Here is a 24,492-nt window from a genome sequence, read left to right as displayed (position 1 = left end):
CGGTTAAAGCTGCTACAGCCACGGCTATTTTTCATTTGTATTTTCACTATGCAAGACTGTTAGTGAGGCCTTTTCTGTTATCATATTACCACCAACAGCGTTGCACAAACACAAGCACAAACAGATACGTACTAAATACTTCAAATAACATTCTAAACTGCCCAGCTGGAAATGGTCTTCAATGTGACAGTCCACAGCAAAGTTGATCCAATTTTTTCTCCTATGAAAAGCTGATTTCCTCATCATGTTGGTCTTCTTGCCGCGGGGATGAGGCTTAAGTGGTGGTTTGACCCCCATATCTTGGGGACCAACTCAACACGAAGTAAGAGGGAAGCTCCATATGGGGATTGGCTAGACATGCATCCGCTTTACGACGAAACTGGTGGTCATCCAATTACCGCACGAAGATCATCGTACCGACGAAGATCCCTTGTTATTCCTAAATCTCCGTTATTCCATTATTTCCTCTTTTTTTGCACATGCCCGGCTTTAGCCAGAAGCAGGAACCGATATTTAAGATCCTACTTCTTGATGACTATAGATAATTAGGTATAAATAACCTTTAACGAGTTGTCAAAAGCTCAGGATGGTTCAATATGGAAAGGGAAATGCCGCCCAGCCCCTGTGGCTCACAAGGGACACATTTCGTGGTCTAAGTGGCACTACTGTCTCTATGTGCGATGTGGCTGCTAAATCTAATTTAACCTAACAGCTGATTTCATACTCACTTAAACTTTTCTTTTTTGGAGACTATTTATAGCGGATAAAAAAAAGAATTCTAGTCTGGTTTCGCTATGGAGCAAAATGGACTCTGCATGGCTTCGGCCAGTTAGTATAACTTAACCTAACCTAATCTGCAGCGGTTATTAGGCAATAATTTTTGCAATAAGCGAGTAGAGACAGAGCAGGAATACCAACACGGCAGCAATGGGCTGGAATACTACATAGACATCTAGATCAAGATGTTACGGTAACCAGGATGGTTACTTTTAAGCTACGCCATGGAACTAGCAATATGGCAAACTACTTAATGACTACAAATCATCCAACCTTGCGAGACTCGAAGAAAAAAGAAAAATTCTGTACAGTCGACGAGCACTTGTTTAATAGTGGAACGATTAAAAAGCGAACTTATGAGCGGGCCAGAGTCTCCATAAATCATTCCAGCCAACATGCTTGATAGAGAGCTTAGATTAGATTTGTGGAGGGTTGGACAGGTCATAGTACTCAGTCAGGAAGTCCATTGTACAACACTCGGATTGATTACAGTGAAAGGAGTAGATGGACTGAATAGATAAATTATGGATGGTAAGACTGAAAAATTGGTTTGAGTACACTCTTCCGCGAATCTTTTGGATTCATTGATGAATCTGGAGCGATCCGAAAAAGGAAGAGTATGAACCTTATCCATACTTAATACATAGCACACCAACAACCGAAGTCTGAATCTAGCAAACGACGGACAGCAACCGAGAAAATGCTCTGCAGTGTCCTCATTCCCACGGCAGGATAGGCATTTTGGTTCGTCAATGTTTCCCATGGTAGCCATATGCTGACCACAGACATTGTACCTTGTAATTACACCCACCGGTACACTCAGGTCCTTCCTACTAAGTTTTAGATGAAAGGTTAATAGTTTCTTATTTAGTTCTTTCACAAAGCATTTAACTACTCTGCAGGAACTCAGATCAACGTTTTTTATGGGTAGACCTCATGAAGTTGTCAATCCATAGCTGAATCGATGCAGAATTGACAACTAGAAAGAGTTCAGGGGCTAGTGGAATGCTTACAAAGCCTCCATTAACCAGTTTACCAGCCAGCTGTAATACCACAATGTCCAGGCACCCAAATGAATGACACTACTATTACTGGTATTCTTAGGACGGCAGTGCCCTTGCGAAGTTAGGGATATTCTACAAGTCCCCAAATGGCATTTACTACTCACTGGTAGTTGCTCACTAGGTCTAAAAATCGATTCGATCAATCGATATGAAAGTCCACTGAGAAGCCTACCGCCTCTACCAGGCTTCAATTTGGGATTCTTCGTGGCGCCGGATACTCCGGTAAATAGTGTATCCTTTCCCTCCTCTCTAATAAGTCTTTTTTTATAGCTTAGTATGACACAGTGTTTTTCATTGGGGAAGCATTTTTATGTGGCGTTACCCAAACCCACCACACAACCAGATATCCTAGATTGATTCGCCTTCTCACATTAGCCCGCCCTTGTAACTTCGGCGAAGCCCGGATGTTGTAAGTTGCTTGAACCGTATGCAGAAGAATCGTCTAGGTCACTCCCAAGTAAATGGCGATCAGGCACTTTTCCCAATTGCATGGACTGCTACATACGGATCCTCCTTCGAATGGAAATGGATCTGTAAATATTCAATGCGGTACCAACTGGAGGCCTGCTCTGCGTTAGAAAGTTCAGGTGGAGAGGGACTTGGCTTCTTTTGAAATGCGGGTACGACAGAATCAACTAATGGACTGACGTCGCTTGTGATGTGTTGGTGATATATGAAAAAGATAAATCAGCTCCTTTCACATTACTTCTTGGCCATCTGAACAACGAATGATTGGACGAGTGTGTGAATACACGTGAAATTATCATGGAGAATTCGGCTGTCGAGTCTGCCTTGTGACGTGGCAGCCAAAGTTCCTCTCAGAATTTTTTTTTTTCACCATAGTTAAAGAGCAAATCTTGTAAATCTAACATCCTTGCTTGGTTATCACAATAAATGTTAACCTCATTGAAGGATATTATCCTAGCGAGTCCACATTTTTTTTTCGCAGTCACCAACTGAAATACACGGCAGATTAAAGTGGTAGTTGATGGAGAGAAAAATACATCACCTTCTCTAACCATTCCATTCAACTTTGAAAAATCTGTAAGTCAATTCACTGAATCTTTGTTTCAAATTCTGCCCTTTCTTGATTCCTCAAATGAAGACTTCTCTAGGTTTTAGTTGCAAATAGAGCTCAGGTGGGCTTAGAGGCACTCATAATAGGCAGGCAAATACCTCCTAAATACGTCCTGTGTTTAAATCTTTAAAGTCTTGTTTTTTTGTTTCTCAAAATTGCACAAATAATCTCTGTCGCTTACATTTTTTCTTCGAACGGGTTAATTTTTTTATTTAAACATTTACTTGCGGTGCGTGAGAGCTTCAATGAAGTGAATGGATATTTGTCTTGTCGGCTCGTCATATAATCACACGTACGTACGCTTTTGTCTGCTTCACCAGTTAGCCATCTTTGCGGCTGGCGGTCAATTGCACTGTTTGTTTGTTTATACGCTCGACTATGTTGTAGTTGTACGTACGTACAGTTTTTGATTACAGCTGTGTGGATATGTGTGCATCCATACGAGATTATACCCAGCTAGAAATTGTTTCTAGATTTACAATGAATGTGGATAAGGTGGTCCTATGACGAGATCTCTACCTGTTAACTGACCTTCATTAATTAATGAAAAAGAGGAGTTTTTTAGATAAATAAAAAGTGGACTTTGATAAAAAGCGAGTACTAAAAAACGACACCCTATAGGCCAACGGGGATGAGATAAAATGAGACGAAGAAGATGAATACTATCTGATAATTTGCTCGTTTTCAAAGAGTGGTGTAGCTCAAGCGGCATCTGTCATCTGTCATCTGCCATCTGTCAGATTTTCCTACTGCTTGTCAATTGAATTTCACTAATAATTGAATGGCAGATAATTTTAAGTTGTCGGCTATGGAAAGTGGCACCTGGGTCGGGTTTGCCTCCTTATAAATTCGTATATGTCAGACAAGGTGGTCCTATGACAAGATCTCTATCTGCTAAGCCTTCATCCATTAATGGAAAGGACGAGTTTTCATATAAATAAAATGAATATATTCTCAGATCGTACTCGCTTTGAAAAAAAATTATTCGCGAGTACTATCTGACAATTTATTTGTTTTCAAAGAGTGGCAGAGATCAAGCGTCGTCTACCATCTGCCATCTGTCAGATTTTTTCACTGCTTGTCAATTGGATTTCACTAATAATGGAAGGCTAATTTTGTGAAAAGTTGTCGACTTTGGCAAGTGACCTCTGATAGAAAGAGGGTCGTGTTTGACTCCTTATACATTCGCATGTGTATTGGGTTGGGCAATAAGTTCCTATCGTTTTTATATTTTCTTCTTCTTCTTATTTGTTTGCTGTTCGGCAAAAGGTAAGTATTCATTCGATAGAACTCTTTTTGTTCTACAAAACTATGTTAATTGTATTTTTGAGTTATTTAATTTTTTATTATATTAGTTTTGAGTCTTAGAAATGGAATACCCAGGAGGCAAAAATCAACATTTTCGACATCTGCTCTTCTATGCTTTTCATCGAGGTTTTTTTTTGCGACGTGAATGCAGAAGGTGTCGTAGGCGAGTCAACAACATGAAAATAAATCATATCAAAGTTCAGAAATGGCGATTTTGACGTCGATGACACGAACCGTAGCGGAAGGCCTTCTGAATTTGATAAAGAATTATTAATGAATGAACTCGTTAATTGGTAGACAAAATGAACTGCGATCGTAAAACGATTCAACATAACCTTCATTCAATAGGATTTACCGAAAAATTGAGAGCCCGGGTGCCTCACGAGCTCAACGAAAAAACAAAGAAAGTCGCCTTTAAATTTCTTCTCATCATCTCGCCCTCCATCGAGCAACATGCCGTCATAAACATCGTTTTTTGTATCGAATCGTCACGGTAAATGAGAAATGGTGCTTTTACATCAATATGAAGCAAATTAAGGAGTGGGTGGCTCCAGGAGATACCCCAAGGCTGAGTGTCAAGCCGGATCTTCATCCAAAGAATGTGTTTGGAGGGACTGGGAGGGCATGGTGCTCTGGGAAATACTCGAAAAGAATGTCATAGTCAACAAGGAGCTCTACATTTCTCAGCTATACCGCGTGAATGAGGCTATTCGACTGAAAAGACGAAACATACTCCTTCACGACAACGCCAGATCCCATGTCGCACAAGTCGTCAAAGCCGCACTACAAGAACTCGTCCAGCCCCCGCCGTATTCTCCGGACCTTGAACCGAACGATTACCATCTTTTCCGGTTCCTGTCAAAACTTCGTTAACAAAGAGGTCCTTAAAACCTGGCTCAATAACTTCTTTGACATCAGACCAGGCGATTATCGGCGGAACAGCATCATCGAATTGGTCGAGGTTGTAGACAGCAACGGCGAATATATAATTGATTGATTTATTGATATAATTATTGTTTTTTGTTTGAATAAAAGTCTTCGCTAGAAACGCTACGAACTTATTCCCCAACCTAATATATTGTTATTATTTTTATATGTATTCTTGAATTTTCCCAAACACTGCAAGGACAGGTGTGGGGGCCACTTTTCCTCGTTCAATCGATAAGACAAATCGGCTGGATTTTTCTGGTATTAAACTTTGTTGACTATTCAAAACGGGTTTAGGAACACGACTAGCATGAAAATATAAACACATTGAAATCTTAGATCCTTTCCTTCAATGCAATTTTTCTGCTAATTTTCTGTACCGAATACTTTTAGTTAATCAAAATTTTAAATTTTCAAAAAAGCAAAACGAACAAAAAGTTATTATTTCACCTAGCATTGGTAACCTCCTTCGCTCTCAAAGTCAACTCATAACTAAGCCCATCGAGCACTTTTATGCTAGAATGTCCAACTGTTGGCTGCTGGTTGCGGGGTAATGGTCACCAACGCCACAGACTTTGCTGCTGCACAGATATTGGACCTTTATTTTCTTGGCTCTCTTTTTTGTTTTTGTTTTCGAAACACAAATGCCAGCGGCTGGTGGACATTGGAATTTTCGTGTGTGTGAATGTATGCATTTTTTTTTTTTCATTTCGGTGGTTAAGTGCCGTGAGTGCCGCAACTGAAGGTTGCAACAATGCGGCTAAAACAAAAAGTAATCAAAAAGTAAGATGCTGAAGAAAAAACACACCTATGCATACACATACGTATGTATGTATGCATGTAGGTGTATGCGTGTTGGTAGGCTATACAAGTTATAGCGAGCAGCATAACAAAAAATACCTTTAAGACAAAAAAAAACATAGTAACCCCTTCGAGGCAACAAATACCATTGATGACGATTTTTTTTGTTTTTGTTTTTTGGCTTAAGTAAACATTAACATACATGCATGCCCATAGCTCACGTACTCGCATCCATATGCTGCATGGAGCGCGGCGAAAAGACTTTCTTAAATGGATAAGGAAAAAAAAAAACGTGTGTAGAACGCGGTGGTCGATGGCAGATAAAATATTTTTCATTTTAGTTCTTTTTTATTTTATTTTATTTTATTTTTTTTAATCAAAATAATGCAAAGACGAAGTATTTAAATAAGAACGCTTGCGTTGCGATGCTTATCAGCTGGAAGCTTAAATGTGACAACGTTGACAAAAACGCCACTTTAAAACATATCTACGTTGAAATTTGTTTGTATGTACATACAAAAGTATCTAAATGTACGTGGACATGAAGAATTTATCACCACATACATATGTATGTATGTATGTGTATATTGTATGTATGTTCAGATATGCTCATGTGGGTATTTGTATCGCTTTTTTTAATGAGGCTTAGGCAAGCGATGCCAATGGCAAGAAAGTCAGTAAGCCAGTTTAAATTTTATCGTCCCTGGCGAGTAAGTGAATGAGTTGGCAATTATGTAAGTACATAGTAAAGTCCTCACACCTAAAAAAATGCGTGTTAGACGCCACAATGTAAGGCCGTTTTATTATATTTATGAGGCAGAAGTTGAGACAGTGATTCAAGGGCCATAGCGGGTTCGAGGCAAAGGTTCTCTGAAAGTCTTGCTTTCGTGTTTGCCAAAATGATTAATAAGGGCGCGATTAAGGATCTAGTGGGTTCTTGGGGTCTTAGTTATACAGGGTGGGCCATACAGCGTTTGCTTTTTGAACCACCTATTTTTTTGAGAATGGTAACACAAATCACATGTCAAATGTGTTCATAATTTACTTAAAGGTTTGACATTTACGAAATGGGACGCTATACGCTTGAACAAAATTGGGAAATATTGAAAACCTATTTCCAAAGTGGTGAGTCTTCTTCTTCCGCGGTTACAGTAAATGGCGAGCGTTACCGTGATATGCTGAACGAGTTTTTGTTTCCAAAAATTGAAGAGGATGACAAGGACGACATTTGGTTTCAACAGAACGGTGCAACTTGCCACACTGCCAAAGTTACACTCGAACTTTTGGCTACCGTTTTTGAATTCCGATATCAATTGGCCGCCTCGGATCTGTGATTTAAGCCCGTTGGACTATTTTTTGTGGAGAGCCGTTAAGGACAAATGCTATGCGAACCATCCAGAGACGATTGATGCTTTAAAACACGAAATCGAAGTTGCCATTCATGAAATTGGAGCCCAAACAATCGAAAATGTGCTTAAAAATTGGGTTGATCGAATGGCCTACTGTAAAGCCAGTCGTGGCAGTCATTTGAACGATATTATTTTTCATTCATAAATTACAATGTTCAATCTTCAAAATAAAAAAAAGTTTAAAAAAAAAATTTTTTGTTTTTTTTTTATAGCCGATTCAAAAAGCAAATTTTACATGGCTCACCCTATATTAGTTTGAGGAAAAACAAATCTATTATTTTTGGGTATAAATTTTGCCCAAATGGTTTAAAACTGTTTTATGGCGGATATTTAGCTGCTGGGCGACGCAAATGGTTTTATGGTGGATCTTTAGCTCCTGTGCGATGCTACGACTACTAACATGTCGGTCAACTTCGATTATTTCTGTGATTTGATTGACATTTTCGTCTTTATTGACATTTTCGTCTTTATTGACATTTTCTTTAACATCAAAAATGCCTGAACGGAGCCGACGAAACCAAAATTTCACGTAATTAGTTGCTGCTGTATCAGCACCATAAACACCCATCACAATTTCAGCGGCCTGGCTTGCATTTTCGGCTTCATCAAAGAAAAAGTTTAAAATGTACCGAATTTTCTCTTTGTAGACTTCCATTGTTAACACTCTGTAACCCACAACTGAATGGAACAAACAACGAAATAATTGTTTAGTGTGAAATGTTGCCTCGACTACGAGCATAAACTTTAAATTGATGTCTCGTAAAGTATCGATCACTACAGACATCTACCGAGAAAATAATGAATTTCCTATTCCCCAAACTAATATTTTTATTTTTATTTGTTCTAACTATAATAAAGTAAAGGCTTTGCCATTCTGTTATTACTTCAACTCTAAAAATTCACTTTTGTGAGATAATTTTTTTGAGATCAAGTGTAAAAAATAAGTAAACGCGTAAATAAAAAAAATGTCTCAATCATAAATTTCATTATAAAAAAAACATGTAAAATATATAGCACTTAAAAAATAACACATATCTCCCTTTAAGAGCAATGCTTGCAGATCTCAACATTGTGCTCGCCATATACGCTTTTATGCTTCTATTGCACTCACATATATGTACATAGGCTTGAACATTCCGTGGTTTGTTTCTATAAAATCGTCTGTTAAGGGGGGAAGCTGGTCTAGAGCGCAAAAAATGGGCATATTTTATGAATTTATTTTGACTCAACAAAGGAATCAATCGAAAATCTGTGAAATAGGTTTAATAATATAGCTTTCATGGTACAAATACAAAATTTTTCGTCTGAATTAATTTCAAAATGGCCGCTGTCCAGCAGTTCTCCTAAGGCGCCTTTTTTTCTAGTGGGTCCATTGCCGAAGACGTAAACTCCTTAATTTTTGTCCTGGATCAAAAAATAAAATTTTTTTAGTTTCTATATAACAACAGAAAGAGACGTACGTAGGATTTTTTCGATATTTTGATTTTTCGCGAAATGGTGCACGTTTGAACAAAAAGTTACAATTTTCACTATAAAGAACGACATAAAATTGTTGATTAAAAAAAAAACTATGTAATATAAATAAAAAATCCTACGTACGTCTCCGGAGAAAGGTATTTCAGGTATTTCGAATGTATTGTCAAAATTTCGTAAGAATCGGTAAAGATTTGTTCGAGTTATGTCTTCGGCCAGTTTAAAAAAAGTGATTTCGAGAAAAACGCGTTTAAAGTTGTAAGTAGCGTTCGGGGCATACCTGCGAGGCACTGCCGTCGAATGAAAAATTTGGGCATTTAGACATTTTTGCTGGCATCCCTCATTTGGTATATTATTTCTAAGACCCTAAAGCACCTTTTAAGACAAAAAAAAATTTTTCGATTTTTTCAAAATTCTAGACCAGCTTCCCCCCTTAAGCTGTTTTGAAACTCATTTCTTCATATTGAGAAAACAGAAGCACAAACAGCAGCTCTCTGCCTCTATCTCCAGAACTAAATGCTGCCAAAAAAAGCTTGAAAGTTACATGAATGTTAATTATTAGTCAAATTAACTTGCACGAGTTTCATAACTACAAAATAACAACACTTTCTGCATGCAATAACGTATTATATGACATTATACATACATGATTTTACTGCATTGTTGTATGAAAACATAGTAAACTGAGAGTGCACGATGCTTGAAAGCGATCGGCAAAGTGAGAGAAAAACTGTGCTATTAAAAATAATGTAAGCTATGCTAGTCGAATCGGCTAACATTAGTACTATAGAGTTAATATTAAGTAGTCTTCTCTGTTAAATTACTCTTGATTTTCTAATGTTCCCGCTACAAGGGTGTCATATAAATGATGTGCAATAGCAAAGTATACCAGACAGCGTACATTAAACATTTAAAGTTTCTTTATTCTTATTTCTAAAAATATTTTTTGAATTTGAAAATATATTTTGTGCTAGGCAGCGTCCATGATTGAATAATAAAAGGTTTGCTCACTGGTGGCATTCGAATTTTAACACTCCCTTCCAAAAGGTTGTATTTAAGAAGGTGCATAAAAAGGAAAAAATTAAATCCTTTTTGGTAAAAATGGTAGCAAAATAGTATTTTGTTACTTAAATGGAAACAAACTGCGAACCGTTTAAAAAATAAATTTCAATTAATATTTGAATGTCAATAATAGTATAGATAGAAGTGATTAGCGGAAATTGCCAAGTCTAATATTAAAACAAGAAATTATTTCACATAATCCAAGATTTTATTTTGTGAATTAATTTTTAAATTTAAAACCAATTGCGAAGTTTCGCCAATATGAAACTATTTTGTTAAAAATAAATAAATAATTGGCACGTACAGTTCTGTTAGGTGTTTTGCCGAGATCCTTCTCCTATTTGTAGCGCGCATTCCACAATTGGAAGGCCCTACAGTTTTAAGCCGATTCCGGTAGATGTTTTTTTATGAGAAGCTCTTTCATACTGGTACTGTGCTTTTCTAAGCCTCCTCTGGACACTTCATCCATCCATAGGAAGGTGGGCTCATTGGAAACAAGTTCTGCCAACTTTTTTATAATGAGATCTGCAATGTAATCGATTGCGTCGGGACTATTCAATAATTCTCCCTAATGTAACTCTTTACCAAACGCTAGCTCTTTACAAAACATGAGTTCCGTTTAAATCACCACATCATAAGAAATAAAGCTTGGTAAATTCTCCATCTCGATCTGGATTGCGTTAAATACTCAATCATGTCCTGACTTAAGCGGCATGTATTCCATACTACCATAGTCCTGAACATACCGATGAAAACTCTTGAGCGAGTTGTTGCTCGTAAGCAGTCCATTTTGAAAATGAAATGTTTTTTCTACAAATTTTACTTTTCCTCCACTTTTAGAAAAATGTCTAGAGCTAACAACCCAGTGTCTTGCTAAGGAAGCCGATTTGTCAAGAGGGAATGAGAAAGCTGCTTACTGAGCAAACCTTTTATTATTGAATCATGCTCATTAAGCAGCTTTCTCATTTCCTCTTGACAAATCGGCTCCCTTAGCAAGACACTGGTTTGCTAACTCTAGAAATTTTTAGCAAAAGTGCAAGAAAAGTAAAATTCGTAGGAAAAACATTTCGTATTCAAAAGTGTGTATAAGCACTTGCTCTGTATATCGATCAGGATATCATGGAGCATCTTTTTAGGGGAATCAACGTGAAAGATGGACGTTTTGACAATTTTAATCCGATGCTTTTCAAATACAGGTTGGGGACCTATTTCCTAGGTTACTTTAAAGATACATAAGCTACCAACAAGATCCCATTTAGCAATACGTAATTAATCACAGCCTCCTGATGGCAGATGGAGAGAGATTATGAGGAGTTTTTTGATGGCAGGAATACACTCGGAGATGTGCCATTGCCTGTCGAGGAGCCTCAGCTATTACAAACAACATTATCTATCATTTTGTGTTCTATACCCGGGGTAGTTTGTCAAGAGGTGTCAAAACTCCAAGCGTACGTGGGCATAGCATAGTAAAGCAAGGCGTGAGTATATTCACAGCTTGTTGTTAGTCAACTAAATTTATGATGAGTTCGATTTTCCTCTGAAAGGCTTTCAATAGGGACATAATGGTTAGGTAATATAATATAATAGCGTCATATTAGCAAAACTTCCCAACTTCATGATTAGTTTTCAATTTAAAAACTAATTCACAAAATATCAATCTGGGTTTAACTTAATAACCTTTTTTTTCAATATGATTCCTGGCAATTTCCGTTTGTACCCTTTATAGTTTAAGTAAAAATAAAACATTTTTGCTACCATTTTTCCCAAAAAGGTATTTAATTTTTCCACTTTCTTCGGCCTTCTATAAGGGAGTGTTAAAATTCCAATGTCACAAGTGAGCAAACCTTTAATAATTGAATCATAGGCAGCGTACTTCAAACATTTAAAGTTTCTTTATTTTCATTTTTGGAAAATATTTTTTGCAGAATGAATCAAAATCAAGTCAAAAAAATTGAAAAAAATTATTATTTAACTACCAAGTCTGAAAATTGAGACAGAATTAAGGAAAAAAAAATTTAATTGCTATTTAACTACATTTAACTACCGCATCTGCATACTGAAAATGAGTTTCATTGCTACCTGAGACACTCTGTATCATTATACTCTGGTATAAATGAAAACATAGTTGCGCTCTGCGCATTAATGTATGCGGTCTACGATGAGCGTTCTCCTTTTGCATTATATCATATGAGACGATTTGCAAGCGATCAGCACTCTCGTGTCGAAGCAGAGGTAATCACTTTTGCAGTTCTTTCAAAGAAATTTAAATTTGCCTCACTTCATCGATTACATAAAAGCCATGTAATGTTTCATGAAGTCTGTGCAAAATGTACATTTAATTCGAAGTCATTGGAATATATATATACATATATACGTACTTATATATACTATAATTGACGCTTACAACCCTTTTAGGGTGTTTGACCGAGCTCCTTCTCCTATTTGTGTTGTGCGTCCTGTTGATTTAATGGAAAAATGGAGGGACCTGCAGTTTAATTTTTCTATTTTTCTTCTACATAAAAGTGAAAGAAATATCAACAATTATCTGAGAGTTGAATGAAAGCTATGGCTAGCAATGGACAATACTTTGAAGAAATTAATTGTATAGAAAAAAATGAAAGTTGTGCTCATTTTATGACTAACTTTTGATTTGATCGGTGATCGGATTATTATGCCAGTTGCTGTCCATCGTGAATCGTATATTAAGTCCAATATTTATGGTCAATTGAATTTTTATGAATTCGATGTTAATTTTTTTTCGCGTTGAAAGCAACTATTTATCGACTATCAACGGATAAAATTATTTTGCTTTTTTTTTGTTTTAATTTGATTTTTTGTTCGATTTTTTTTAAATTTAAAATTTTTTTTTTTTGAAGCCATATCCACATTTGGAAAATATGTACATATTTATATTTATTCATCGGTGACAATGAAATTATCATCACATAGAGCTGCTGATGCTACTGTGAAATGGTGAAATATTTTTGAATCTTGCAATCTTGAAATTTGCAATCTTGCTTTCAACTCGTATTGATTCGACTGCAATAAAAAGGCTTTGGCGAATGTTGTACAACAACAGCGCCGTCCATTAACTTTTATAAGCTCATTTAATGCCTATAACTTTAAGTATTAGTCCAAATGATGTGACGTTAATCTATGACTTTACGATGCTCGTGCATACATGCATACATACACACCACAGCCAAGCATGACAATACTTGATTGTATGTATGTATGCATGCAATTATGAGCACAACATTGTAAAGTTTCACATTATCAGCGCCATTGTGTAGCGTTTACCTTATTAACTGATAAATGCCAATGTTATAACACAACAAATAAAAGTTTGAAAAAGTCTTTATTATTTTTCTTCTAATGCCTTGCGAGTGGCTTGAGAATGTTGCGCATACACACACATACATACATGTGAATATGCATACACATAAATACATAGTAAATGAAGATACAACAATAAGCACTCACTTAAGTGAGTAACCCTAACTAAGTGTCTGAAGTGTTCAACAGTAGCGTGGCATCAGAGTCATTAAGATATACATATAGGCACAAAAAAAAACAAATAGGAAAACAAAATGAACCATGGCAGAAGAAATAAAATAAATTTGTATTTTTTTAATAAATTATAACTCTTTTTGCTGCTTAACAATTCATTTGTTTGATTTTTCGTTAGTTTTTTCGCTCATCAGTAATGCCATTTTAAGCTGCTATTAAGCACAGAGATAAATTATTTGAATATTAATGCAGGTACAGGTGTATTGTAGTGTATTTGTAATTTAGATATGTATATGTATCCGCCACATATAGGTATACCTATGGGCCTTTAACAACAACAACTAATCTTACTTAAGCGGGTTACGCTTTTAGTGAAATACATCATGATTTTTCATAGAAAAATTTAATACTTTTTCACAGAAATTTCATTAAAATAGACACCCAGTCTAGTGCTAAGAGTGATTAATATTCGTTTTTTTATTTATCTATTTATTTATCAAAGTGAAACCTAATTAAAAATATTTATAAAACATGCAAAATTTTACAGCACAAGCTATGAAGGAAGCTACCGGCTTGGTAAATATTAGGTTGGGAAAAAGAAATCCATTATTTTCGCGGTAGATGTCTCTTAAAGTATCCATCAAACAATTAAAAGTTTATGCGCGTTGCCAAAGTCGCATTTCTCACTTAAATATAATGGATTTATTTTTTTCCAAACTTATAGTTTAAATATTACATTAAAACTCAGCGATTTAGATAAAAGCGTATTTAGTAAAAAGCGATTTGAAAGGCAAAAAAGCGGGGTAAGTAGAGTTAAGTTGTTTTGACTAAACTCCACGGATATATAAGTATATAGTTGTGGTCAACAAGCAATAGCACCTGGAAAGTAAAATATGTGCACTCGGTCAAAAAACAAAAAATGCCGAGAAGTGACCATTAAAAAATCCAAAATAAAAAAGTTTCAGACGGCAAGTATGGAATATTATCAGGGCGCTATGCGGCGTTTGACAAAGCAACTTCGCCGAAAATGGTCAAATTTGTATAAATAGGTCAAATAATAGGACTATGAATAAGTTCGTTTCGGTTTTACAACAGATGGCGTAACTTGATTATTATTCCATCGATCCACATTTCCAAACATTCATTGGAGAGCTACTGTCGTAAGGCACAAACGTCAGTATAAGTTTTTTATTTGAAGCGTAAACAACAATATTTTTACCACACTTGAAAATGTCGAATTTCGTGCCAAATAATGTGTTTTTGCGGGGAATTCTTCTTCATTATTTTAATATGAAGAAAAAAGCAGCCGAAAGTCATCGTATCTTGGTGGAAGTTTATGGTGAGCATGCTCTATCTGAGCGAACGTGCCAGAAGTGGTTTGCACGCTTTAAAAGTGATGATTTTGGCTTGGAAGACGAAGAACGCGAGGGTGCGCCGCCAAAGTTCATGGATACCGAATTGGAGGAATTGCTCGATCAAGATCCGGCTCAAACGCAAGAAGAGGTTGCAAAAACTTTGGGAGTTGATCAATCAACCATTTCCAAACGTTTAAAAGCCATGGGAATGATCCGAAAGGTAGGCCATTGGGTGCCGTATGAATTGAAGCCAAGAGACGTTGAACGCCGTTTTATGGCATGCGAACAACTGCTTCAACGGCACAAAAGAAAGGGTTTTTTGCATCGAATTGTGACTGGCGATGAAAAGTGGGTCCATTACGACAATCCAAAACGTCGGGCAACGTATGGATACCCTGGCCATGCTTCAACATCGACGTCGGCGCAGAATATTCATGGCCTGAAGGTTATGCTGTGTATCTGGTGGGACCAGCTGGGTGTTGTGTATTATGAGCTACTGAAACCGAATGAAACGATTACGGGGGATGTCTACCGACGACAATTGATGCGTTTGAGCCGAGCACTGCGAGAAAAACGGCCGCAATACGCCGATAGACACGACAAAGTTATTTTGCAACATGACAATGCTCGGCCACATGTTGCACAAGTGGTCAAAACATACTTAGAAACGCTCAAATGGGATGTCCTACCCCACCCGCTGTATAGTCCAGACCTTGCGCCATCCGATTACTATCTCTTCCGATCGATGCAACATGGCCTGGCTGACCAGCACTTCCGTAATTACGATGAAGTCAAAAAATGGATCGATTCGTGGATTGCGGCAAAACCGACCGAATTTTTCACAAAGGGAATCCGTGAATTGCCAGAAAGATGGGAAAAAGTAGTAGTAAGCGATGGACAATATTTTGAATATTAAATTTGTAACCATTTTACGTCAATAAAGTTTCAAATTTCGAAAAAAAACCGCACGAACTTATTCATAGTCCTATTATTTTTCATCAATTAAACGAAACATTTCACGAAGAAAGCACAGTGAAACAATTTCTGACTAATATTATAATTAAAAACGAAGGGGAAAAATTAAAATACAAAAAAAAAGAAAATTTGTAAAATTTATAAAAACTGAAAATAAAAATTTACAAAATTTTAATTAAAAAAATTAAAATCAAAATGAATTTTTTTAAATGAAAAAAAAAAATCAAAATAAAAAAAATTAAGAAAAAAAATATGAAAATTAAAAATAAAAATTTTAATTTCAATTTTAAAGTTTAGTAGCGTTTTTTTAATAATTAAAAAAGAAGGAAAAAAATTAAAATATTAAAATTTTAAAAACATAAAATTTATAAAAATTAAAAAAAAAAATCATTTTAAGAGTTTAATTAAAAACGTTAAAATCTGAATAAAGCATCTGAAAACAAATTTTTAATTAATAAGAAATTGAATTTAAAAAACTAAAACAAAAAAAAATCATTTATAAAAATTTAAATGAAAACAAGTTAAAAACTTAATAAAAAAGTTAAAATATTTAAAAACTTTCTTACACAAATTTGTAAAAATTAAAAAGCCTAAACAATTTTTTTTTAATTTAAAAAAAGAACTTTAACTAAGAAAATTAAAAGCAAAATAACATTTTTGCAAATTTAAATGAGAACTTATTACATTTAATCAAAAAAATTTTAAATTTATAATATTAAAATAAAATTATAAAAATTAAAATAAAAAGAGTCAAAAAGCAGTAATACCAGTTTTTTAATAATTAAAAAAGAAAGAGGGAAAATTAAAAATATTAAACAAAAATTTAAAACTGTTCTTAAAAAAATGTGTAAACAGTGAACAAAAGCATATAAAACTTAAGAATAAAAAGTCCAAAAATACTCTGTGGGCAAAAAGTAAGGTGAATTTGGTTGTAAAATGAAAAATTTTTATTTATTCTTGTAAATCAGTTTCATCCCCTTCCAAGTAATCCCCTCTCAATGAAATACACTTATGCCAAAGATTTTTCCAATCCCCGAAAAATGCCAAATAGTCCATTTCCGGTATAGCCATCAGCACCTTCTTCGATTCAGCTTTTATCTCCTCAATCGACTCGAAACGCGTTCCCCGGAGTGGTCTCTTGAGTTTTGGGAATAGACAGAAGTCCCACGGAGCCTAATCAGGCGAATACGGTGGTTGCAGAACGATATGCGTGGAATTTTTGGCGAAATGGTCACGAAGAACGAGTACAGTGTGAGACGGTGCATTATCGTGATGCAAAAACCAAAAGTTGTTGGCCCATAATTCTGGTCTTTTTACACGAATTGCTTCACGTAAACGACTAATAACGCTGAAATAATATTCCTCATTAACAGTTTGGCCAGGTGGAAGGAATTCATAGTGCACCACACCACGAAAATCGAAAAAAACTGTCATCATAACTTTTATTTTTGAACGACTTTGACGTGCTCTTTTCGGCCTGGCCTTGCCTTTAGCACGATATTCGCTTGATTGGTCGGTTGTTTCAGGGTCGTAAGCATAAATCCAAGTCTCATCTCCTGTAATGACGCATTTGAGCTTGTCCTGATAGTCTGAAAGCATTGTTTCACACACATCAACGCGACGACTTTTTTCCAAGAAATTGAGAGTTTTCGGTACCAAACGAGATTTGACTTTTCGTAGGCCCAAATGGTCTTTCAAAATGGTTTTCACAGATCCTTCTGATATTCGGATCATATCAGTAAGATCTTTAACAGTCAACCGACGATTTTTGAGCACTAACTCCTTCACTTTATTGACGTGTTGGTCATCTGTTGACGTCGATGATCGTCCGGAGCGCTCCAAGTCATCAACACGTTCTCGACCCTCTTTGAAGTCTTTGCACCACTTATAAGATTTTTTCTGCGCCATGGTCGAATCACCAAATGCCTTCTGCTAAACGTTTCCGCAGCCGAAATTTCATTCCGCAGACAAAATTTGATGGCACTTCTCTGCTCAATCAAATCAGACATTGTAAAAATCGAAAAATGCACTCTTGGTCGTTTGGTAAACACAAGCGTAAATATATTACTAATAATGGCATTCACATGAAAGTAGGCCCAGATGTTATTAACAGTGCTGCCAACTCATGAAAAAAATAACTAGAGCGAAATTTTAATTTAAATTCACCTTACTTTTTGCCCACAGAGTAGTCTTATAACCTCTTTGTGGCGGACTTTGTAAGCTAAATACATTCCTTATAGGCCAACTGCAAACATTACAAGGCAAGCAAAACCGGCCTTAGATTTTGAATTAGCATAGATGAAGTAACCAAGTTAAATACAAAGTTTCAGACGTGTATCTAAAAAGTTGCAAAAAGCGACATCAATTCCTGAAGTGATTGCAATTCCTTACTCTAAGGAACTCCAATACTTTAATAACCCCAATGACATTTCAATATCGAACTCATAGGACGTTAAGCGATATTTAGTTGAATGCCAAGAGCCAAAAATTTTAAGAATTTTAAGCTGCACCTAACCTCATGAAAGCATAGAAATCAGAGGCCGTTTAAAGTTTAATTTAAAAAATTGAGATTTGAGAAGAAGAGTGGATATAAGGCTTATAATTACTTTTATAATTCATATCCATATGTAATATGATAATTCGCACAAAACACCCGAAAAGTGATTTCTAAGGAATTTCCAAGTTTTGGTATCTACCAGCAATGAAACTTTTAAACAATTTACTTGAAACATGAGTTTAATGTAGCTTCATTTATGCATGATAAGGTAGTATACTTCATTTAACAAACTTCATGTTCTGAATCTCGGTAAATTTTCGCCACTTTGGAGGTGCTTCTGGCCCATAGTGCAATGTCGAGTAGGTTTCAAATTTCAAACTGCACTCAAATGACATCTAATTTTGACCGCAACTGTATGAAAGTATAATTTATCACAGTTGTTGTTGCCCTCTTTATCTTTATTAAACAAAAAAACAGAATATTAAAAAACGCTGGCGATTAAATTTTAATATGAATTATTTTAGCATTCGCTATTGGCTTCACTTAATTATCGCTGAACTGCAAAAGGTTAGAAGTTATGTCTTTGTGTTTTTTTTTTGTAATTATAAACGTACAAGCTCTTGCATCACCTATGGCAATAAAAACACCTCTTACTTTAATGGCCTACAATGAAAATATTTCTTTTATTATGCAAAAAAAGCTTCCCATAATAAAATTTTAATAAAGCAATAAAAACCCATATTCCGCTGTCTCTTTATTCGCACTGAAACCGCAGGTCTCTCCATTAGTTATAAATTTGAACGAAGTGGAAGTGATTAGCGAATGCACGTGCCGCATGACAGTAACTGATAGATTAGAATAGAATTAGTTAAGAGGGTAAATCTAATCGCCTGCGAAGTACAAGTGACTTTTATGGTCGACCTTTATTTCGTAACAGTTTGCACTCAACCAAAAATAGGTTTAGATAATTGGCGATTTCACAACTCTTTACTCTGATGTTAGAAAAGCTGCTGATCAAACTGCTGAGCTGAGCCACTGAGTCACTCAGATTTTCTTGCTGATATGAACTTGTCAAAGGGAGTAAAGAGATAAAGCGAGTTTGTCTGCAAGTGAACGGGGATAGGTGAAGTATCTCTTGTCTTCAAACAAACATCCACAGCACTCACATTGTGTGTTGTTAAGTTGAAGTAGTAGAGGACTTAATTTACGTGAGAATTGGCGTTAGCACTAGCACAAATGGGAGCCTTGAAATCCAGCATAAAGTCTTGCTAAACAAATCTTGAACTGAGTACACAATTAAACAGTGAAGTTCTCTGTTGAGAAGCAAAAATTACACTACATAAGCCTCTTTTCGTGTTCGAAAGTAAGGAAAACCGATCAGGTGTCTATGCAGTGTTGGAGATAAAGACCTCTCTATGGACCTCTGTTGTATGCAGCGAATACAGCAGGCTTTGGAATGATGAGTTGTAACTCATACAGCAACGGATAAAGATCCAGCTCCTCCGTTAGCTAGACCAGAATCATAAGAATCGATGAAAAAACTCCAATAAAGAGTTTTCGGTGTAGTACTAGCGTGGCGGAAAAGAGAATATCCCGTGCGTTCTAAGTTTTTTTTTATATCCTTGTTCACTCCACTCGGCAGCATAGGACCTCGACAAGACTCTTCAATGATGCACGGTTCTGGGCTGTTGCTTTCGCGCCGTCCCATGTGATGTCGACATCTGCTAGTTTGCGCAATATCGACCTTCGCGTGATCTTTGGCCGGCTGCGACCTATGCTCCCTTGCGGTTTGCAGTCCCTTCGAAATACAAAATGGAAAAGGACTTGCCTTAATTTGATATTCCTAATTGCCGCCGGTTACATTTAAATGTATATTTTATTTGAGGTTTTGGCCAAGCTACTTCTCCAATTTGTGGTGTGCGCCTTGATGTAGATCCACAAATGGAGAGACCTACAATTTTAAGCCGACTCAGCTATGAGCAGAAATACACCTGGAGGTTTGCCAAAGCCTCCTGCGAGGCGACCGCTATTAGGAAAAATTTCTGCTATTATTTGGTTCTCCCGGATATTCGAACCCGCGTATTTGCGAATTGTAGTGGCGCAACAACTCATTCGGCTTTGGCCGATTAGTACGAGGACAAAACGCCAGGAGCACTTTGACAAATTTGGCTAAATCGCTTAGGCTGTTACTGCGCTACTCGCGAAGACAAAGAGGTTGTGCCTTGTTAGAAAGAGTTATACTCTTAAGGGACTCATGAATTGTAACTAGATTCTCTACTCAAGCCTCCAAAGGAAGAGCTTTGGAAGCGCAAAGTGGAGTTGGGTAGAGTGAAGAGTTTTTTCGATGCAGGTGCAGGTGGTAGAAAAGAAAGAAAGAGTTTTCCACTGCGTATGAAATATCTTAAGGTGGCGCAAGAGGAAGACAGAGCTTCCCACTGCGTAGGAAATATCAAAAGGTCTAAGCTTCATTTTATGTTCCAAATTGGCGCCCAGGAATAAAAAGAACAGTACTTTGCTAAGACGGTTTTTGAGGGAATCAACACAAAAAAGACGTCTATGGGAAGAAGATGATTGTATTTTAATTCTCTCTCTCTCTTACTTTTAGTGGGCGGAAGGTTCACCGATGTCTGTGACATTGTCTAATGACAATAGTTAGGAGGGTCGTTTGCAAAGTACGTTCAAGAAACTACCTCATTGTTTGGAGTAAGCCCTTTTTCTTTTTCGACATAGTCTCCTTTGAAACTTATACATTTCGCCCCACGTAGCCCTAGTTTGTTGATCCCTTCTGAATAATAGGATTTATTCAAGTCTGAAAATAACCATTCGTTATTGCAATCACCTTCTCGTTTGAATAAAATGTTTATCCTGCCAGCCATTTCTTCGAATTGGGGAGCTAATAGTGTCCAAATTATCTGAGGGAGCCAAGTATGGAGAATAGGGGGGATGTGAACCGAGTTGGAATCCTATTTCCATTAATTTTGCGACCACCACTGCTAAGGTGTGAGCTGGTGCGTTGTGGTGAAGGAAAAATCACTTTTTGAAAATCACTCGACTTCCTCGATTTAAACTAATGCCAAACACAAAGTAATACACCGATCTGGGCGAAACTTGGTGTGTGTTCTTCTAAGAGATGCTGCTAACTAAATCTAACCTCGATTCGCGCCAGTGGTGACAACTCTCTGCCGGACTTTTCAAATGAACCTATATTAAACCCACTGAGAATTGCAAATACTCGTTCTGGGCGATTAAGCAAACAGCGCAATTCACTTAAAACCGTCACAAAAACCTTCGTAAGGATAAATTATTCGCATTTAAGCCCGAGGGTGTAATTACAGATTTGATTTTTTTGCAAACTGCTTTCGTGTTTAGTGAATAATTTTTCAAGAATATCTAATAGTTATTACTTTTTATATTCATAGCCGCAGCGCTTGCCTTCTGCATATGTAAGTATGTATGTGTGTAGGTATGTATGCCTGTAAGTCTGTATGTATGTATGTATGTACTTATGTATACATGTGTATGTACCATATGTATGCGATATGACTATGTAATTACGTGAATTTTTTTGGTTTGATCATAAACATTCCGCACGAAGCCTGGCTTCAAAGTATTTGACTTAATTTATTTTTTTGCTCAGCTGCCGATCGCTGTTATACATTGCTTTTGTAGCTAAGTTATATTGGAGCACTTTGATAATATCTCTAAGTGAATAACAAGCGATATCCATTGGCCATATAGCAGCGGGCGAAAATAAGACGAAAAAAATGGGTAAGCGCGCTTGGCCTGCACGATTGCTCTTCATAATAGTGCTGACTTGTTTTGAGGCGCACATAGCCACGTTAGTATACCCGTACATGTATGTATGTGAATATACCACTTAGAGTACATAAAATGTATGTACATACGGACAAGTGGTTATCACAATTGAATCTCCTATGCGAACCTGTCGAAAATGTGCGCCTCCTCGGTGGGTCTCCACTGCAATTTCTATAGTCATTGTGTACACGTATCATTACACCGGCTGAGATACGAAAAAGTATCTGCCAGCGCACATACATGCAACTCTACATATGTACATACTTGCATACTTACGTATATACGGGTATAAACCTTCGGGCAACAAGCTATTCAGGTACACTTTCCTACTTGAAGTTTTAAATTTTTAATTAAAAATCACGTTAAGCACAAAACTACACACCGAGTCACATACAAACAAGCAGGCAGTCGTCCATCCGCACGAACAAGCGCACACAATGGCTGAGACAAACAAAATTCAAAGACAGTCATCAACCAGCCAACCGGCCAGCGAACCAACAAACAACGATCCACATCCAGCTAATACCCAGGCAGTAGTCAGACGGACGGACGGACGGACGGACAGGCGGCAAATGGCTAAGCAAACGCACATAGCACTCAGCTAGCAAAAAGCAAGTAAACAATAAGACAACACCAACAGTCAGTCCATTAACCAACCAACTCGCTAGCGAGTCACTCTGAGCGACCGACCAACCGTCGCTCCAACACAGTCAAGACTCTGTGACCAGGCGGCTGATGGCTGGCGGCACAGCTAAGAAACTATACACACAAAAAAGTATACGAAAAACATAAACCTCCGCGCCAACACACAAGTCAAGTTAGCCAGCACGGCAGCAACCTGAGATACAGAAGCTCGCGGCAATTGCTCGTTTCCCCGGCCACGTTCTAAACGATTAACGTATGGCAGGCAGTAAAGCGGTGGCGGTGAGGATCGGCGTGGCTTGAGAAATGTGCAGCGAGGGGCAGAGCATTGACAGCCAAAGCCGAAAACCGGATTCAGGTTCAGCAAACAGCAGTCACAGCAAAAATAAAACAACTTCTAAAGTAGCGAAGAAACGTGAACGCAAAGCCGAAAAGACGACGATGTTGGCGATCATCGTATCAGCGGCAAGCGGTGGCTGTGATGACTTGGCTGGACCGTTGGTGGACGTATGTAGAAAGCTCCAGTTCAATTCGTTTGCCTCGTCTTGAAAGTAGGAAGGCATAGATGAAGGTAAAAATATTTACAGCTGAATGGTGATGTGGAAAACTTATGGGTGTATGGTTCATGAAGAAAGATAATCACCTGAAGATGAGTGCGAGTAATAACTGCCAGAAGTCTTTGGTAATAAAATAGATGGATTAAGAGGCTATATGGAGCAGGGAAGTAAATTTGAAATTTGAAAAAGGCGAGCAAAGAAACACCGAGAAATCGGTAACTCCTAAAACAGTCAGGCTAAAAAGCCCATTGTTTGCAAAGCTCTGGACAGTAAAAGGGTAGATGGTCAAAAGGGAAAGGAGAGAAGTGACAGAGAGAAAGAGTTAGGATAGAATAAAGACAGAGGCAGGAACAGAATCAGAGATAGCCAGTCCTGTGAGAATTTCCCAGCTTCTTTGGCAAATCTGAAAATATCCTCCAGTTTGAGAGAACGAATTGTACTCATCATTCTCATGACATCGGAACCCAAAATTCATAGTCTTGCGCGAGCAAAAGCAAGACATTCACAGTGAAAATACTCAGTGCTATCCGCCTCCTCTAAGCAAGACAGACAAATCGGGTCTGCAATGATTCCTTTAATAATACTGACCATCAACCGAATGTGTTTTCTTCCAAGTTTTAGTAGAAATTTTGACAGTTTTCTATTCAGGCTTGTCACAAAACACTTTGCAGCGTTCTAGACCATTGATCTTTAGGTAAATTACCTACATAATGCTGATCCAATTCATGATTCCTGCAGAACTGATTGCGATTATTGTGGAATAACTGCTGATCCGCAGTTGGCCAATTCATCGGCATTTTTATTTCATTGAATACCGCGGGAAATAAGTCTGTAAACTTTGAAGGAGCTTAACGCTCTGTTTTGTAAGAATTAAATGTTTTGAATAGTCTTCTGTATCCGATAGTAAGATAGAGAAAAATCAAAAATTGTCAAACTCGCTAAGCTGCGGTTCATGAATTGAAAGTAGAAGCTTTATTTACGGCTCACAGACCTCGAATTATAAGTAGAATCTTTATTCATTACACGCAAACTGGTAGTGGGTTCACATGGCGGTAAATTTCAAATCAAATATATATAGATAGCCAACACTTGACCTTAGAAAGAAACTGTCAAGCTTCCAAATGGTGTGTGTGCTTGCTTTTTTTGACTCCAAGCGTGATCCCATCAGTCCTTCCTTTGGACATCCCAGACATGTTGAAAAGTGGAATATTTTACTCAGTTACGAGCGGAATGCAACAAAG

The 24,492-nt window shown here is 37.0% G+C and overlaps 1 protein-coding gene across 2 annotated transcripts in view; it reads right to left on the bottom strand.

Moving 5' to 3' along the window:
- Positions 1-24,492, bottom strand: part of LOC128865371 (protein bowel) — a 50,386-nt gene that overhangs the window by 9,496 nt on the left and 16,398 nt on the right. The gene's annotated exons all lie outside the window — the stretch shown is intronic.

This window comes from Anastrepha ludens, chromosome 5 (genome assembly GCF_028408465.1).
Source record: "Anastrepha ludens isolate Willacy chromosome 5, idAnaLude1.1, whole genome shotgun sequence".
Lineage (NCBI taxonomy): Eukaryota > Metazoa > Arthropoda > Insecta > Diptera > Tephritidae > Anastrepha > Anastrepha ludens.
Note: the sequence above shows the minus strand (reverse complement) of the source record. Positions and strands in the feature narration are given on the sequence as shown.